Consider the following 20665-nt stretch of genomic DNA (forward strand, 5'->3'; position numbering starts at 1 on the left):
GACTGTCCTTTCCTAGATTCAAGTATCAAAGATGTGGTTCACCTGCATCTTTGTTTACTGGCAAAGCTGCCAGCCTGAAAGCACCCATGTGGCTGTGTCTGTTTTCTCTGAAAGAGTCACCAAATGAATGCAAAATATCATCCAATTTGATTTATCTACACCTTTTTTTTCTTCTGGTTTTGTACAGCTTGAGTTCAGTGACAACCAAGTTAGGCTAAAGTGTAAATATTCAGAAGCTTTTAGAGAAACAAAAGGACCTTGAATAAAAACCTTAGAAACTAAGTTTTTCTCTCTTTTCAAGTGCAAACATCAAATTACAGCAATCTATCTTCTTTCATTAACTAGTTTGGAAAAAAACCCAAAATTGGACAACAAGTTTCCATCAAATACCAATTTTACTCAACTAAAAATAGACACAGGAGGTTCTAAGTTTCTTCCTGATCTACTGCCTGTTAATACTTGCTTCACCCCAGAGAAGGAGGTGCAGCCGCTTCCCCTGGGAAGTAACAAAATTGGAAATTTTGTTATTGGAAAAATTGTTCTTGGAAATAACAAAAATTGAGGGACCAAGGCCCTAAACCAGTTGCTCCCATGTCCAGGTCAGTCCCAGCTGCAGGTTGGAGGTTCCTTCCTGGAACCAGCCTGAGGGGAGACCAGAAGGAAACCAGCACCAGTCAAAGAGATTCTGTGGCAGGCAGGGGAAGGAGAAGAGCTGGTCACTCTCCAGCTGCAAGTGGACTAATAGCACCTTAATTTGAAACACTTCTGGACACTGCGGGGAGCAAAGGAAGCATACAAAACCAAACAAGTAAGATAACCTTACAAGTTTGCTGCTTTATTCTTTGCTGCCTGTGAGCCCTTGAAAGAAAATTTATGATCTGACCATTTGAAAAGTATTTTAGAGTCAGGGTGTTTAAAATTGGATGCTCAGGTTACAGCATTTTAACTTGAAAGATTAATTAATATTTGGAGAGGGGAAGCTTTTTTTTTTTTTCCTTTAAGGTTCAGTGCTCAGCTGCTCATTAAGCACAAAATTGCATCTTCAGTAATTGCTAGCAAAAGCTGCGAAAAATGGTAAACATTTCTGTAGAACAAGCAGGGGTACATTGCAAAGCACAGCACGAGACTCCCTCATTTGGGAAAGGAAATAAGAAAAACAGTAAAGGGAGCAAGCCAATATTTCTGAACTCCTCCACAATTGAGTTCCATCTTATCTTTAGCTGCCCATTCCCTAGCTGAGGGATAAAGCACTGTGCCCACAAAGTCCAACAGCTCCTGCAGGATTGAGACAGGGAGAAGACAAACCCCAGTCTCTCCCCACACCGTGTTCAACCTTTAAATGCCAGCACAGGAACCTTCCTGCCATGCATGTAACGCTAGCCCTGGGCAGCTCCACTGGGCTCTGGCATCTACAAACAAGGAGAGGGTGGAAGGGCATTCCCAGGAGGGTGAGCACCTACAAGACTTGGAAAGGTGAAGCAGCCTGCCCAGGGTCACAGGTGGAAAGCCCATTTCCATACTTCTAACAAAGCTCCAGCTGCAGAGAGTTGGAAAGTATATCTAAGACAGTAGAGATATGGAATTCAAACAAAGTATAGTTTTGATACAAACAAACAACATATTTCTCATGCATAGCGTGAATGAGAGCTGACGCTCATACATATAAAATAATTTACATTTTTCTATAAGACATTCTGAAATAAAACCTAATTCCTGCTTAACTATGAAGTATTCTGCTCCAGAAGGATTTTTTGGCTATGAAAACCAAGTGACCTTTCATATTAACATTGATTCAAAATGATATTTTTATTTCATTTTGAAATGTCAATTTGGTTTTTTTAGCCATCAAATCAAAACAAAGTGACATTTTAACTTTAAATTCATTGAAAAAGAACTGTTTGCACTTAAATGCCAAACTGAAATAATAATTTTAAAAAAAAATCACTTCTCATCAAATTATTTTTTCCAGAAGTTTAGAAGCTTTTGTTTCTTACATCAACTAAAAAAATATTGTCCTGGACTTTTGTTTCAAAATTTATGTCAAAAAATAGTGCTTTGTCCAAGCACCAGTTTTTGCTGCAGTTTCAATTTATGGATCAAAAAGACAAGAAAATTATTACCATTATTAGCTTCAATGTTCAATCTCCAAACAACCAAGCCTATTCTTTTCCACCTGCTGTGCAATTCACTAATAAACAAATTCAAAATCAACTCCCCCCTTACCACCCTTCTCCATCTTTAATTTCAAAAGAAAGGGGAAATTCTAATAATTTCTTCTTCATTTTGAGAAGGTAAAATTTCTTATTATTTTTATTATTTTATTTATTATTTTATTATTATTTACTTTTGCTATTATACTCATAATCTTATTAAGATTGACCTCATGAAATGTGAAATTTTCTCTCCCTTATGACTTTTTTTTTCTTACATTCAGAAGAAAAATAACAGTTTAATAGTGAAGCAACATCTGTAACGGTATTTATTTTAACAACTCTTCTTTTTATTTCATTCAGGAGGTACTTTTATTCTTTTGTCAACTAATTGCATATATATGATATGAAAGATAATCCAGTGCCTATGTTGAAATGGAATATAATTGATGCAGAAGTCAAAAAAAGTCTTAAGATTTCAAAAAGTAATCTCCTAATGAGAGCAATCCCCAATAATGGGGGATCATCACAACGTTATAGGTAACAAATGGATCAAGCCGAATTAAGAATGATTAAAGAAACAATTTTATTTCGCGACCGAAATACGGTCTCGATAGCCACAATCAAAAGGACAGCACCAAACCTGGGTTCGGTGCTGGATGAACACACACGCTGATCTGACCCCTATCACATCAAATCCCCCTGTGCTCACAAATGCTGTCCTGGGCAGCCCTGTTTTTATACAGTTTTTCTGGTCTGGAGCAAAGGTCCTGCTTTCCTGTCGTGGTTTCACATATTCATGTAGTCTCCTTTCTCTGCAGTGGACTGGACAAAACCATTTCTGGGCAGCGATGAATTTTGATGAGTAGTAGATGTAGTTTTTCCTGAAGACCCTGGTTATGTTGATTGACGGTGCTTATTGAGTGCTCATCGCTTGGGTGCTTCCTGGACTGCCTCCGTAAGGAGCCAGCCCCGTTTGGAGCTGATTCTATTAATTTGCTAATCTCGGTTTTGTCAGCAGTTGCAGCATTGGAATTCTGTGAGGCAATCCTTCCTCCTCGCTGCTGCTAGTGTTCTAAAGTTTCTTTATTAATTTCTTTACTTATACGAACATGATTTATCTTGCATAAATCACAAATTACCACAAATTACTTTACAACACATAGCACAACAATGTTCCACTATCAAGTTTGGAACAATATCAAAATTCTTAGACAATCTGAGCCCCTGTGCCTTGGAGCACTCAACAAGCATTTTCTTATTCAAGATGCATCCAAAGTCCTGATCTTAATCTTCAGGAGTTGGATTTGTACAGTCACAAAGACAAACAATGGAATTTTCCAATGCCACAACTTTTTATTCTGAGAAGGATGGCGTTGCCTCCTGTGGCTTTTGGCAACAGCTGAGGCATGACCTGTTCAATGCAAACTGGGGGCTTTTCTCTTCTTTGTTTGGGGTTTTTAATTTTTTTAAATAAATATCTGCACCACTCACGGTCTGAACAACTGCTTCACCTTGGCCCACATTGCTTTCCCCTAAGGAGCTGCCACAAGCCATATGAATGTTCTTGGAGAAATAAAAAGCTCTGCAAGACGGGGTCTGCTCTGTGTGTGTGCATGATGCTATTATTTGGTTATGCTGCGAAGAGAGGATTATGAATTTAATCTCATGGAGAAAACAGCGAGAAAATAGGTTATAAGAGTGTCTGGGAAGGAAATCACGGGGACAAAAACCCAAACCCAGTCAACCAGAGCACTCCTATGGAACAAGCTTTCTTCTAAGGAAATGATCTGAGCTTCATTAAGCCAAAGTAAAAGCTGAAGAGAAAGGGAGGGTGGAGGAAAAAAAAAAAGGAGCATTCTCATAAAACTATCCTAATTTCTACAGCTATAGAAACAGGTCAGTTCTCAGGGCAAATGCCAGCAAACATATTGCCTGTTTGGGCTGCAGTTCTTGTAGCTCAGTAATAGTACAGTTAATTGAAGCGGTAACAAACAGCACCTGACTGATAATTGCTCCTGTTCGCCAGGGAGGGTGTGATCCAACCCATCCTGAGCCATTAGCACATCTTTCTCAGCCTTCTTTTGTTTAGCTCTGACAGGACTGATGGTAAGAGGTGTTAGCTCATTTCCTTATTATTTCTCAAGGATTAAAGCAAATGACCCTCACTGAGTAGAACTTCATTCCACTATTTTAATTGTTCCTTTAAAGTTATTAGTATCTTTTATTAGGAAGCACTTCTATGAAAGTTAGTCATTAGTAGAAATCTTGCATTTTACACAAAAAACATGAAATTATGTCAGTCTTTCTAGGATGAGATTTTTAAGAGATTGGATCCTAGAAATTAAAACCCTATTCCCTTACACCATTCTTCATAGTTTATAAAACTTTCCATCTGCTGGCACAAAAAGATTCTTCTTAACAATGCTCAAAGTGCAAATCTGAGTAGTTTAAATCCAAAATTATTTTCATAAATATGATCTGCATCTCTTGCTCTCCCCCTGATTAAAGCAGAGGACCCCAGACTGAGAGTAGTTGGGAAATTTTTGGCTCACAAAAAGTAACAGATAAACATTGCAGCTGTGTTTTACGTCTGGCCTTATCCTAGAAAAACTGGGCTGCTGCCAGCTTTTCTGACAGGAAGGAATCAAGTTTTTTTCTGTGTAATTAAAGCAACTGAGAAAGTATTAAACAACCCCTGAGCATCACACGGAGTATTTTGAGAATGTCTCACCTATACTTTTACATAAATTATTCTTTGAATCTATCTGCTTGTAAATACCTGCAAATTCCCTCATGACAGGGTTTCTCCCATCTTCCTACTTTTAAAATGCAAATTGCTCACAAGTAATGAGGAAAGGACATCACAATCAGACCAGTGGGCAAAACTGATGGGAGCACTGACATGGGAGAATTGGTGCAAGCCCTTCCCTCATCCTACAGTAGGATGTGAGATGCAAATACCGAGGTAGCTCTGCCTTGATATCCTGCAGGAGCATCTCTTCCTGCACAGATGAAGAAGCGTTCAGCAGAGGAGGAAGACAATCCTGGATTCTAACGAGGACATCTCCCAGCCTTTCCTGCTGATCCCACTCACAGATCACAGCAGAGCATCACATTACAGGGGCTGAGACCGAGAACATTCCCTACCAGACATCCTGCCCTAGGACACACCATTGCTGCCCCCAGGAACTACAGACCAGGCTGAACACCCCATATGCCACTGCTGGAACACATTTATTACCCTGGACAAGGGATTCTGGGACAACAAACTCACAGTGATCATATTTGTCAGGACCAGTTTAACTTTCCTTGAAGTTAACAGTAAAATTAATAGCTTGTCCCTACAAAACCAAGGAACTTCTGGACCATGGACTTAAATGGAAATGTTATTAACAGATTTCAGTTCAATGGAGTTGAATCAATACCGATGCTTTAATATAGTTGGGTTTTTTAAAATAAAAATATTAGCTACTATTAAAATGATCTCTTTTTCTTAATTCTGCCCTTGGAATCTTCAAGGTTGATATATTTCAAATTCGGAAAATACTAATTTTAAGACTGTAAACGCAATCATTAATTGTTTTATGCAGCGAAAGGGTAAACATATCTATTTAAACAAACATCTGGCCAAACAGGTGCTTCCTCATTTAATATCCTATTAATAATTCCACTTACTTCTCTTTCCTGCTGATTCCAAACGATTTGTGAGGGATTTAAATCACAGTGGTATAAAGTGTCACCTGCTGATATCAACTTAACATAACTGAAACATCCTAGGCATCCAAGTTTATCATGTGTCTTGAGCTAAAGTTCTGTCAAATACTGTGACCTAATTTCAGTCAATGTTGGAAAGACATCCAATCAATACCAGAGTAATGCAGAGATGTATCCATCATTTAACAGGGGACACTGTCATTTTAGTCACAGTCTAGTCTCCAAGTTTCATACAGTTTGCTTTGGATTGTTTGAAGGGGTGGGTTTGTTGTTTTGAATTTTGTTTTGCTTAGTGATACTTTTTTTTCCAAGGAAGAAAACCACTACACTTGAGAATGACAAAAATTTCCCCGCTTTGTTTTTTTAGGAGTATTGTTCAACCCAAGCATAATGGTCAAATGCAATTAAAATAAAATTAATTATTAAAATAATTACATTCTCCGCTCCCTGAATCCTGAATGAAGCCTCACCAGCATACACTGACCTCTGAAAGCACACAGATGAAGTGTCAATTTCTTATTCCAGAGATGACTGCACATTAGTGCAGTAGGAAGTGACCCCTGTGTATTTCTTACACATTTAAGTAAGAAATCATTACATATTTAAGTATTGCAACTTAACCAATTAATTGTTTGTAATAGGAGATCATAAAATAAATGATCATGTGACTAACAAAGACAAAAACCTATTCCTGTATTAAATTTATAAATGTGAATAAAAACCCTATTACTCAAGGCAGCAGAAAACAAGTTTTCCTGGACTACTGACTTAGCAGAAGAAGAAAGGTGACAAAGAGTTTGAAATAAATCACAAGAAAAGATCTTTTGGAACAGCAAAAAAAGTCTGTTTAAGTTTAATCAATCTGAATGTCCAACTACATTCATTAATTCTAGATTAATGCGTTCCTCTGCAGATTACTTAAAATAATAACCCCATAAATACTTTTAAAAGCACTTCTTTTATGAGAAAAGATGGTCATATTTGGGATACAATAGAAGTGAAAAAAAAATTTAAAAAAGCAGAACAAACAAATAAGACCAAACAGCAAGGAAGATGGGCGGATGAGTTTTTGCATATCCATCTGAATATTCTGTTTGCTCATCCCTGGGATTAATGTATTTTAGGCCTTACAGACAGACCAGTGAATAGAGTGACCACAGGCAGTTATGTTCAATACCATAACTCTATATATTACAGTAATACATATATATTTTACTAACTATAAACCCAGCTCTATTCTGTGCTATTCTTCATAGAATAGAGAATAAATTCTAAGGTTAAGTGGTTTTCCACATGCATAAACAATTCCCCAAAACTTTAAGTCAGGCACAGGGGATAACTTTAACCAGGAGACTTTAATGCCAGAGTTAAACATTGTGGAGAGGCCAGGGGAAATGCTCTGTTTCTCATTTGCAGTGCACCCTCCACTGTGTGGATTTGAACCCTTTATGGACTACAGACAGCACAGCTCAGAGTGCAAGGGTTGATGGCAAACCAATCATCAAAAGTTAGGCTCACAGAACTGGACTTTGACATAAAACAGAGAACCAGGGAATAATTGAGATTGGAAGGACTTCAGGAGGTCATGCCCACAAACAACAGGACAGAACTCTCACCACAGATTGCAGTACCAGTTATGACACGAGAATTGGTTTTTCTGAATAAATTGTCTGATTTTAATAGGAGGTGGGCATAAAAATAGCATTCAGCAACTCAAGTCATCACACACATTCACTGAAAATGTAAAAAATTAAAAGAAAATCCATTCTCCTAGACTGTCAAATTAAATAGAAATAGAACTTTGTTATCACTAGCACACAAAAGATGAAAAAGCTGGACCCTCCCACTTACACAGTTGAAGCAACTGAGTCTCTTTAGGGTTAGTATTCAATTTTTCTATTTCTCAACAGAGGAAAAGAGTTTTCATGTATCAAAAAAAAAAAAAAAGGCATTTTGACATCAAGTATTCTGTCTGTTAATCCTCTTCATCTATTTCTCTTGCACCACTTTCACTTCAGTAGTAACATGCTATCTCTTAAAAATATTTGCATTGTAACAGAATCACAGTCAAATTCCAAACTTTTCTATAGTTCAGAGTCAGTTTGAAGGGCTGACAATTTTCAGAAGCTTGCATTAATTTGATTTTGGTGTTTGTTTGGGATTTCTTTAAATCTGAAATGAGTTTACACACTATGCACAAATATTTTACACTGAAATATGAAGACATGCATTAGGAGGGGATTGTTCACCTTTGCAAGCACAATTCTCTGACTCTGTGGATTTAAGGATTGTTTCCTTCCTGTAGAATTGCATATATGCAATTGTTATGTCTGGGCCTCTGTGATCCCCTAGGGCTGTTACATATTCAAGTTCAGCACTCCATTTATAAACACAGAATAGTCAAAAGCAAGAGATGATTTACAATATATTCCTTTATACTGTTTTAAACAATTTGAAGCAGTAGCTTCCTCGCCTCCCTCAGTTCACTGACAGGAAAAAAAATTTTCTGTAGAGTCAGGATTAAGTGCAATAACATTATTATACACCACGATATGAAGGTTATTATCCAAAACACAGAAGGCAAACTAAGACAGAATTACACAGACAGTGTTCTCAAAACCATCCCGAGTATAGCATTAAAAAAAAAAAAAGAGCATATTTTTTATTTTAAAAGAACCAGTAAAAAGTAGTAAACTTGGATGCAAAAAACCAGTGAACTATAAACATAGCATGGTCCTCCAAAAGAGAAAGGATGGGACATTGATGAAAAATCCCAGCGGTGTGTTCTTTAAGTGGCATGACAATGGAGTCAGTTGGGTGTCTCCTGAACATTCTCCTTTTCCACAGAAAAATTATTATGATATTTGTCTTTCTAGGGCAACATGCTCTATTTTGACACCACTAATGATGCCAAAAACTTCACAAAAGGAATAGAAACACAAGAGGATAAATAAAAGTAGATCTTGGGATGCCTAGATTTCACATACCACACGCTGCTTGTGACTGTCTGAAATACTGACTACAGGAAGATTTACAGCATTGTTCAGGAAGTTGCAGAATAAATTCGGAAAGCAGAGAGGACAGGAACAAAGGAAAGAAAAGAATTAAAGTGCTGCTGAAACGAAGATGGAACTGTTAAATGCAGTTACTGAAAATGAAAAATAGCTGAATGTGTCAGATTCCAGAGAGCTACATTTTATAATACAACTTAAATAATCACATATTCTTACCAGAAGGAGTGTTGTATTTGATGTACTCTTATGAGAACAAACTAAGTTTTCTCCTGAAAGAACATAAAATGAAAATGATGTCAGGAAAAGGAAAAGGCAGCTTGAAAATTCTATGTCAAAACAAAAAAATATTTAGATTGTTTATGTAGCATTAATATGGATTCATTCAGGAATAAATATTCTTCGTTATAACAATATAACATAATATTCTTTTTAATAACAGTCTTATTCTGGAAAAGTTTGGTTTTTTTTCACCAAGCTCATGTTAAGACAGACATTTTCACAAGTGCAGAATAGCTATTATACCTGCTTATTTACTATTTCTACTACACAGTGTCTAGGATTCCAGCTGTGGGCAGAGAGGATTTTGTGATATTACTGGAGAGACATAAGAAGGTATAAAAACATATTCTTTATGTTAGCGACTTCAGGTGAGAACTAAGGGGGGAACTAAGCCTATATAAGCCTGAAAAGAATTTCTGTTTCTCTTCTAAACCCAATGGTTAGTTTGAAACACTTAATTCCATGTTAATACAGGTAAGAGTTTATGACCCTGGTTCCAGCAGTTTGAATTTTTATGCAATAAACTTCCCCTCATTTAAGACTTTTTCTGTCAACCTGCATTTAGGAAATCCCATAGAACAATCAAGTGATTGGCAAGGTGTGTTTGTGGGTTTCAGCACATTTCTATGACTAATCTACCTGAATTTTCACATATTTTGCTCAGTAGTTACTCTAAGAGGAGGCTGAGGCATGAGGCTATTTTATATCCATCAGAAATTGCTCTTTTGTCACTGTGTCCATCAGTAGGTAGCAGTTTTCATGGTGGGATGGCACATTTGTTTTGTCATGCCAGTGTGTTTAATGAAGCAGTCACATGCATTAATGGAGCATTATAGCAGGGTTCAAACGCTGCCCTGGCTGACGCTGAGGCTGTTCTGTGCTCCCTCAGGTATGGCAGCAACGAGCCCTTTGTGTCCATATTTCCCTCCTGCAGCAGCAGCCAATTCTTCTCATGCCAGAGCCTTTTCTTATCGGAATGACTTCACTAACTCGATCTGGACACGGCTCCTGTCAGCTTGAGACAAGCCACACGTGAAAGCTTCTGCTTAATGGCAACTACTCACTTTCTTCCACATAATAACAGCAGAGCAATTCTTATCTTTTTTATAGAGAAACGAGTAACAGATGTCAGTTACATTTTTTTTTCAGTCAGTAACTGGGGATTCCTAATGTCCATCTTCTATGACTAATGTACCTCTTTTCACACCTCTGTGCAAGTCACTTGGACATGTGCCAGGACTGACAGACTCTCACCCCAACCACCTGTTAGGCTTTCATATTGTATTTCTACTAATCCTCTTTCTTGATTCAAGCTATCATTACTGATTAAACAAAGAAACACAATCACTGGTCTCTCATGAATGCCTTTCTCCTTATATAAAAAAGATGAAATTTAAGATCAAGATGGATGGGACTATTATAGTTGTTGACATTGCTTCTGTTGTGGAGCCCTTCCATGTCCCAGTGCTACATTACATTGCACTGAACAGAAACAGTGACACATTTACCACTGTACAATCACCTTGTTTTCATATAAAATGGCATTAAGCAACCAGTGGTGCTATCTGTTAAATTGCATGATTATACAATAGAGAAGGTGCATGCATTGAAGGAAATGAAGTATCCTTTCAGTTTGTGATAGCAGCTGGCTTTTGTTATCACTGCAGAAATCAAGACACCGGAGTACAGGAACTTACACTAGGAACCCTTCACTGAAATTCAAAGTCAAAAAGGTCCCTGCCATGGAAACAGTGTTTCTGAGCCCATAAAAGAAATACTTCAAAGGAAATATTTTTAAGGCTCCCACTACTGATACAGGCTCAACTCGTGGTCCTTAATGCAAACTGAAGAACCTCTAGCTCTACCTGTCTCTGTAGCATCTGTAATATTCAGAACTAGACTACATTTTATTACCAGGTACCAGCAGGAGTGGGTTTTTTTAGCCAGTTCTGGGAAAAGGACAAAGCTGTGAAAGCTTTATGATATTCTATTTATTTGCAAACACTTGGTGTAAAAAAGCTTTTGTAGCCAAATCTTCAAAATTAAAAAATATAAAGCCCTAGTTGAATCAGTAATGAAAATGCAGCCTCAGCACACTGAGAGTACAATAACTATTAAGGAGCTGTTAACTGATGTCTCATTCACACCTTAATTTTCAGAAAAAAACTCTCCAAAAAGATGACAACATCTATACCCCACTAATTTACCATTAAATTCAGAATTGTTTTCATGGTCCCAATATAAAGGCAAATAATTTGAATCATTCAAGGAGAAGATATTAAATCCTCCATAAACTAATATTTATATGCTTCAATCATAAGCATCATGACTTAAACAATATTAAGATCAGGATGGTAGTTCAAAAGATTAGATACAGTGTGGTATGTCTTTCCGTAAATGAGCAGTCTATCTTTGAAAAAGAAATTCAGTCTCTAAAAGGCGTTTTTGTTCTTGAAGGCTCTTTTGGACACATGTCAGACATTTGGGTAGATGTGGATAACACAAAAGATCAGTATTTCTTTTGACACACTAGTTAAAAGAAATAGATTATTTTATTCAAGTGCAGTATAATTCTTTTTAAAATCTGTTGAAGCAGAGAAATTACTACTGTTTGTATTAGAGTTGAAAATGACAGGAAAGCTTCTGTACAGCTTCACTGGGGTGGAATGTACTCAAAGAACTGAGAAAATCTGAAACACTTGGTAGCTTCAGATTTCTAATAGCTGCACGTATACTATAATTAGAATCTAAACGAAAAGTGATATGCACATGAAAATAAAGCATGGCGCACACCAAAACCGAAAATTGTGATATGATGAGCCTTATAGTCATTAATTTTTTCTGACAAATGAGTACTAAAAGCCACACCATCTCTTCTGAACGTGTAGCTAGCTAGCTGGCTTACCTAAGTAATTCCAAAATATCAGCACACTTCTCACAGGATCCATACAACATTGCCTATCCCTCAGACAACCCTGCAGAAAGATGAGTGCTTTCCAATTTTCCTTGGAAACATGGCAGAGGAATGGGGTGGGCACTGCTGGTGGTTGTTGTTAGGTAGGTGCAAGGACCAGCAGTGGGAGTGCATCCCTACCTGGTTGGAGCCAGCCCCTGGACTGCACACGAGATCCCGAGCTGGGGCTGGACCACAGCACTTCCCCACTGCCCGTACCAGCCTTCGTCCAGCTCTTGCTGAGCTCAGAAATTCACCCAGCTCTTCAAAAGGGCTTTGCAAAGCACCTGCAAAGGGGTTTGGTGCCAGTCTGTCCCCCACTCTCCAGATCTGAGGTGGAACAGCACCCCACTGTGCTGCTTACTTGGCTTGTGCAAAGCAGAAAGCTCTCTCCTGCCTTTCAGAGGAACAGTGCAACCCCTTTGCATATCTGCTGAGCCCTTCGAACCGCCCACTTTTCCCCCAGCCTGGTTACAGGAAGCTGGAATACTGCAAGTCACTGGAGATTGCTATTGACAGTCACACTGTACCAGGTGGTACAAGAGCCAAGGTAATCCCACTCTCTAGGACAGTTGAATTGGACTGATTTAGATTTCAAAGGATTTCTAGACACCATCTCAAGTTTAACCCAAGGCAAGACTACCTTACTGTATAGCCAGTAGATTTTTGAACTTGTCTGTGGATGGAGATGCCCAACCTTTCCCTTAGCTCCAGTGGCTGACTACCATCATTTTAGGATCTGCCCCTCTTCCCGCACATTCAAGTGCAGTTTCTTTTGTTCTAGCTTATATCTGGTCTCTGCCCTTTCACTACACTCCTCCAGGAGTCTTCATCTTCTCTATAAAATCCCTCTGAGTAATTGAAAACAGCAGTGGGATCCTCCCCAAAATCTTTCCTTAGAAGAGACCCAGTTCTTCCAGTGTCTCCCTATACATTGTGCTCCAATCCCCTAGAAACTTTAATATCATGAGTAATATTAATTCAGCAGTGTCACCATGCCATCCTTACTACCTGCAGCCTTTCTGTACTTACTGCTGCCATTGAGTCACTCATTTCTTGGGTTTTTTAAAAAATTTATTACACAAATAGTTATTGCATGGCTACAGAATATTTCCAGTCAAAATCATTATGAATTCTAAATTGGGCTTGAATTTGAGCCCTGTTTCTCTACCAGGATATAAGTTATTAGTCTTGTCTTCCCAATAACTAAAAGAATAAGTACAGCTGACAGTATCATGGGACCAGGAAAAACGTGTGGAAATATGACTTCTGTAGGAAGTACCAAAAGCTCATTCATTCTCATGACTGTATCACAAAATGCAATTCTGAAGAATGACAGCAAAACTCATGGTATCTCTCCATCTGAGTTCAAAACTGCTCTGTACATAGCAGCATATATTTCTTTCCACTCATTAAAAACAAAATGCCTATTACAGACACGAATACAAAACCTAGTAAAGTCAACCACCCAGTAATACTAGAAAATGATATTTCAGCCAGCTAAACATGAGAAATCACAGCACTGGCCCAAGGTCCAGCAGTTTTACTGACAAAGCATTACTCAATATTCTCCAGTGTCTGCTGAGCTTGAGGTAAGCAGAAGGAAACGAAAGGAAAACATTTGAAAAATAAATTTTAAAAGAAGGTCAAGTTTGAGATCAGTCATCAGCCTATATCTGAATGAGCTCTATTCTGAGTGGAAAGAATGTGATACATGGAAATGTATCACTAACTGCAGATGCCACTTAACATTCTTCCAGCTGCTCATCAGAGTGCCTCACTATTCATGGCTGCGCATGTTCATTTCTCCTGGCTTCTCACAAAACACCACAGCAATATTTTGCCTTCTTCCTTACTTTTTGTTGATTCTGCCTTTTTCCTATCTACTCCTGGCTGAAGTTTGCATACTTTGATGGGTGTTGATGGCTTTGACATCAGACTAACATTCTTCAAAGTTAAAAAGTGACAGTGCTCTTTGTTTTCTCTGAGGCCACCTTCTCTGACCCTCTCAGTTAATTTAAACTCATCAGTTCTTGTTCCCAATTTGTTCTATGTCTGGATACAGCCAGCTCTAGTTGCCTCTCCCCAGAAGCTCCAAGTCCCATCAATCTTCTGTACTCACTTGAAGTGGGGGGAACTATTATGCACAACGAGGCAATGGAAGCGTTGTTGGCAGGGGAGGATCAAATGGGACAGAAGTCACATAATAAAGCTCTGCTTTGGACAGCCATGCCTGAAAAAAGGGAATGGCTTTTTGACAGAAGAGAAAGACCTTACTATGTCTAAAGATAATGACTTCATGAATTACACATTAAAACTCATCACACACTCACCTCTGGAATAAGTTAACAGGATGTTTTGTTTCAGGGTTGGTTTTGGTTTTTGTTTTGATTGGGTTTGGTTTTTTTAACCATGAAAATTCTTCTTTCTTCCTAATTCTAAATAAGATTAGGAGTAAGGAAAACTTACTATTGACCACAGGTAGATAGGATTAAATGTCTCTTGAATTATGGTCTCAGTGAAGTCCCCCAAAGTAAGGCAATGTATTCTATATTTTCGTCAAGGACAGGCAAGACAACTTTCCCTGATTTCAACATCAATTTGTCAATGCATCAGGCATGAGCACTCCAAGCATGGCAACAATAAAAGTCAACTTAAGAGCAGATTTGGTTGCATTTTGGAAAGCACACTCTGCAGACTGGTAAGGGAAGGAAGAGTAACTGCTGCCAGGACTGGAATAGGAATGCAGGTATCATTAATGGATCGTTTGGATCAAGACAACTCCTTCCAAAATTCTACCCAGTTCCTGGGTCCTACATGCCCAGAGCTTCACAGGAAAAGAATGTCAAAATGATTTTACAAAGTGGCAGTTGAGTTCTGGCAAAGATAAGAAGAACCTAGTGTGAGCATTCAGCAGATGATTTACAAATAAATGAAACCTGTACAATGCCAATTTTCAAAGACCATTTTCGTAGAATATGGATTTCAGCATGTTCTCTGGAATCCTGCTTTCACTTTGAGCACTACAATGGTATGCATAATATTTCCACAGAATTGGTTTACTCTATACTCACCTTTACAAGAGATTTCTGGCATGAAAAGTAGGCAATGTGGAGAGCTACTTTTCAAGGTCAGACTGTCAGCACATCCAAGCAAAGACACAGAGACACCAAAGCTGTAATGAATGCAATTCAAAGGATTCATTCACAAGTATTTACCCATTTCTTGCTATAGAAAAGAAATCATCAAGAAGATATTATTACTCCTCAAAAATATGAAGATAGAGATACAATATCTTAAGAATTAATAAAATAGTACAATACTTTAATGTATTACTGGATCTAAGGAAAATACTTTAAAGTTACTGTTTTTGCATCTATACTATAAATGTTGGATATACCTTAACTTAATAAAGCTACAAAGGTTAGTGCTGGCCATGTCTTGAGAAGTCTTCTCCAGAAAGAATGTCAATATTGTGAAGACTCAATTCTTCAACAATTAACTAGGTTATATTTTTGGTTTTTTAGCCTGAATTGAGAAAATCCTTTCACAAAATCAAAATATTTTTGTGCCTCAGTGTCTTGATATATAAAAAGATTGGGTATTATTTTGTAATAGATGAAGTCAGTAATATCAGGAAAAACATTTTAGACTCTTTGGTTATAAAGACTAATAATGATAAAAATCAAAATGTCAACATTTCAGTCTACATCAAAACCCAACAGTCCTAACTACACTGGTGTGATTGAGGCAGACTAATAAGATGAGTATATGTGCATTTAATGTGCACTGTTGTATGCTTGCTGGGGACTCATCATAGTGAAATAAATCCAATGCAGCAATGAAAAAGGTTGTGTTATGACTCATAAATATTTATAAACTAGGAAAACAGTGAAGTTGGGTTTGATGTTCAAGAAAGAAAAGATTTATTTTCCATTAATCCAATTCTTTAAGAGCTTCAGTGTGAAACATTTTTAATCCTTATATAAATGACCTTGATAAAATGAATAAATTGAGCAAGGCTATCACCTAGTGGTCAATGGGAGCAATATTTTATTTTTTCTTGTGAACTCTTATTTGCTGGGCAGGTGTTTTGGGAGCCTTTTTTCCTCTGTAGAGATCTGTCAAATACTGAATCTGCACAGCAATATTACATAAGTAGCAAGTGAATACATTAAGAAACCCTGTTGTGCCAATGTTTTATTACTTGTAATTTATTTTTTATGTTCAGTAGTTCTTTTAAATCATCTCAAAAAGTCCTACTAAATCCTTAATTTCACTTTGTGTTGCGTTTTTTTTTTCCTGAAGCAAACCTATTTGTCTACCTTAAAAGCCTATTCAGACATTTTCAAGAGTATGCAGCATACAGTTCAGGCAACACTCTTTTAACCATGATAAAGGGAAGAAAATATCAAGAAGGTATTTCTAGCAGATAGAAGACCTAAACTAATAGGAAAAATGAAATAGAGTCATTCCCAAAACAAATAAATACAAAAGGAAATAATCAGTGTCAATTCACAGTGAAAACAGGTTTGGGTGTTTTTGGGAGGGCTGGGCTACAAGTTTTGGGGTATAAAAGCAAAGAAAGACCCCCAAACACAAACACACACTCAGAGTTGTGCGCTGCTGCAGTATCAGTATTGCAGAGTCCCCAGGAGCTCGGTCACAGCCCGCTGCTCTGGAGGCGACACCAGCACAGAACAAAAGCCAGCGTGTGCCCTAAGCAGCTTAGTCCCTACACCTCCACACTGGCATTAGCCCCGGGCATTATATACAGCCTGTAGGATTACCTTATCAAGGGCACAGGGGCCAGAGCTTCAGGGGTTTAGCTAGACAATCAGCACACTGTAATTATTTGTCACGCTGGAAGAGGAAATGGTTTTCCATCTTGGAGGTTTCCTCCTCGTTTTTAGGCAGTTTTCTGTCTCAGCTGAGAGCAAAAACTGAGAGGGTGCAATTTTATCAGGAGTACTGGTGCTATTTATCTTCTAACCATTTGAAAAAATGATTCCGAATAGACTTCACTGCTTTTTAAACAGACAACACGCCCCCCCCCCCCCAACAAACCAACCAACCAACCAAAATCCAACACCAAACCAAAACTTGAGCTGTAACAAAAATAAATTTCAGCTTAGAAAAGAAAAAGTTGTTAGTCTCGTGGACTACAAGGAACATCATGAAAAGATTGGGCACATTAGTGCATCCAAGTTTCTTAGCTCATGAATGGTGATAAATCTCTTTTCTCCATGACACCACACAATATATAGCAAAGAGTCAACATTATTTCCAGAAATAATACAGAAGCTGACCTGGAATAGTGGAGAGTCCCATTTATTTGAGAGACCAAATGAAAATATTTCCCCCTCAATTTGACCCATGACATTTTTTCCTCAAACCCCATCATTTTGTTTGTCTTTACACCTTCAAATGGGACTTCAGTATTTCACCTGCAACCACAAGGGCACTGCACAGGTAACAAATCCGGTCTGCACAGTAGCTGATTGCCATTGGTGAGCCTGACCACAGCTTGTGCATCAAAGTACAATCCTGATAAGGAACAGCATGTCAGGGATCCCCAGTGAAATATGAAACGCCACACAGAAAGACTGACATAACTCAAAGGCAAATCTTAAATACTGCTTTCAGCTTTCCACCAGGCTTCTTTCTACATGGTGGTGCTAAGTGATACATGTGCTATCAGTTTCTCAGTTGTCTAAAAGAAATTACTAATCACTTGCCAAAAAATACCACCAACACTGAGAATTTGCATGTAGTGTATCTGTATCCAACCAGTTACCACTGCCAGAGTCTTCCCCTTACTCATCATTGTGTTATATGTATTCACATTTTGTTGCTGGAATACTCAGAATGGACGCACAAGAAATTTCCAGATGAATACATGAAGTGTTTATATGTGAATGTCACTTTAGATGTGAGACAATATTTCCTAAAAGTTTTCACAGCCATGGGTAATTCGTGATCTTTCTCCAAGGTTACAACTGTTTTCTGCAGTGTCGTTTCTGCTAAACCTCCCAAATATAGGATTTGAGAGAAGATCTGCCAGGATCACCTCATCCCAGGGAGTATCCTCCCCTTACAATGAGTGCATGTTTACTACCACTGAGTTGTAATGTAAGCCTTATTTAGAGTAATTGCAGTTTTATCATGAGTTAAGTCACATTCAGAAATAGAATGCCACTATTCTGTGGTACTATGGTGTGTACCCAGTTTTTGTTTCAGAAATAAAAGTCTAAGCTGAACTTCAGTGTGAAATCGAATTCCTCCTCTCTGATAGTATCTCTGATCATATCTGCAGGTGTTAATTGCTCTTTTAATAATACCAAAACGGACTACATTAATGCTAACAGTAGGAACATGGACTCCTGCAACTTATTACCAAGGTCCTGATGTATATATAAAGACATACCTTGTCCCCTTTTATTCCTCCAAATAAGACTGGTTAAAACCAGCACAGTGTCCAATTCCCTGAAGACTTTATTAACTCAGGCCTGCAGTGTTGAATAAGTCACGTACCAGATCAGATAGAATTAGATTAGACAAATTAATCAGCGGAGGATGCATTGTACAATACCCAGTGCAAACCTGCATGCAATTATATTAAATTTAGAGTTTAGGGACAAGTTTCAGTCTTTAATGACAAATTCACTTTTTTCTTCACATGCCAGAAGTTAGCTGGCAATGCACTGACTGTGGAAACACTAAAATAGGAAAAAAACAATTGCTGCACAGTATTAGCATATTAGGCTGCTTGGTAGTTTGGGATTCCCAAGGCACAAAATACATTGAAACACACTTGCAAATTTGATCTGTTTAGAACCTTGCTGCTTTATCTGCAGTTCAGCTTATTTAAAATTGCACTTTCACTTCTGCTACCACATTTTTGAAGAAAAATAGTTCAACACTATCTTCTAGGAAAGTTTTGTCTCAAAGTACTCATTTCCCACCTTTTGTCCTGACCACTGCATTGTCTAATGGATATGGGGCTATTCCAGATCTAAATCTTTAATAATATTTTCATTCACCCAGATCTTTTACTCTAGGCTCTCAAACGATTATATTCGTAAGACTTTCAATTAAGATCAACAGCACAACTAATCATGATACTTCTTTAACAGTGTGAAAATGAGAAATGGAACAAGATCCACTACAAGCCAAGCCCAAACTCAAAAATAAGTGCAGCATCCTCCCTCTTTCAACTCTTCTCCCACTGTCAAATATTATATATTTTAGAGACAAACTTAAAATTGTCTACATATTCAAACATATTTGAGGTCGGATGTGGCATCTGGAATTCCACCCCAGTCTTTGAGCAGGGGCTGCTGCAATGTGGTTGGTGGTGTGTCTGTCGAACCTGAGCCACCACCTGTGTGTGTTTTAGAGTCTCTGTGTCCCAGCCCAAGCACCGGAAAAAGAGTCAGGAGTCTTCTTCTGTTGTTTCCAGAGGTGGTTTATTTATCTAATCTAAAAGTTCTTTCCCTGACTAGCTGCAGTCCTTCCAGCTGTTCAGTCCAGGCACACTGCCTGCCCCTGGAGTGGGATTATCTTTTTACACTAAAAACTACATAAACATTATTTACAATTATCTTTCCATACCTATCACTTACATTGTACAGTCTGGTTCTGCTCTAAATGTGCCAACATCACCCAAAAGATGGATGCAGGAAGGAGAAAGAAGGACAGAACACGCCCAGATTCCTCGATCTTGACCCCAGACCCTTATTACAAACAATCTTAAAAACCTACTTTTTCACCTTATAATAATCTAACTTATACTCTACTTACATTTTATGACTTGTAATTCTTCATGTAAGGATGCTAGTTTTTCCCAGGGAGAGAAATCCAAGGCACAGGGGCTTTGGGCACTGTGCCAAGGCTCCTGAGCCCCCTGCCTGGGTCTCGAGCCATCCAGGGCACCCAGAGAGATGTCCTGGATTCCCACACTGCAACAGAATGCTCAGGAGTGCATTCTGTTGATTATGAACGTGCCCAAGAACTCTCCCAGTTGTCTCTGCCAGTGGTCCCAAAACCTTACAGCAGAACAGATCTTTCCTATTTAATGTATGGAATGAATTTGAGCCAGAAATCATAACTGTCACTGAAGATAACGGGTCTATTTAAATGAAATCTCCTATTTTTTGGTAGGTAGTTTGGTAGTTTTCATTCTAAAAGAACAGCTGTGCAAAAGAAATGAAGATCATGAAGATTTCATTATTTTCTATGAAAGAAAATGTCAAATTAATTTTTCTCTTGGTATAAGTGAATTTTTAGCATTTAAAAATTACAGTATTATAAATCAATAGCAAAATTTAAAGCTTTCATTCTCCAAGAGAACAAAATAGTTGTTTACTGTTTCTCCTCACACAAATATTTGGCTCTAAAATAAAATTTGATTAGAATTGACAGAATTTTGTCAAGTCCCGAAACTTTACCAGAACTTAAACTTTAGCCACATATGTTGAGAATCAGTATTTTTCAAGAACCCTCCAACCAGGAGCAAACAACATAGTAAGAAGCTGGGTATCACCCACCTC

General features: G+C 38.0%; 1 long non-coding RNA gene across 1 annotated transcript in view; it reads right to left on the reverse strand.

Annotated features, from left to right (window-relative positions):
- The window catches only part of LOC117003356, a 742810-nt gene that overhangs the window by 617842 nt on the left and 104303 nt on the right, over positions 1–20665 (reverse strand). Inside the window, exon 3 of the long non-coding RNA XR_004419500.1 lies at positions 9098–9150. This is a non-coding gene — a long non-coding RNA (uncharacterized LOC117003356). The remainder of the gene's footprint in view (positions 1–9097; positions 9151–20665) is intronic.

The sequence above is a fragment of the Catharus ustulatus genome, chromosome 15, assembly GCF_009819885.2.
Source record: "Catharus ustulatus isolate bCatUst1 chromosome 15, bCatUst1.pri.v2, whole genome shotgun sequence".
NCBI classification, from domain to species: domain Eukaryota; kingdom Metazoa; phylum Chordata; class Aves; order Passeriformes; family Turdidae; genus Catharus; species Catharus ustulatus.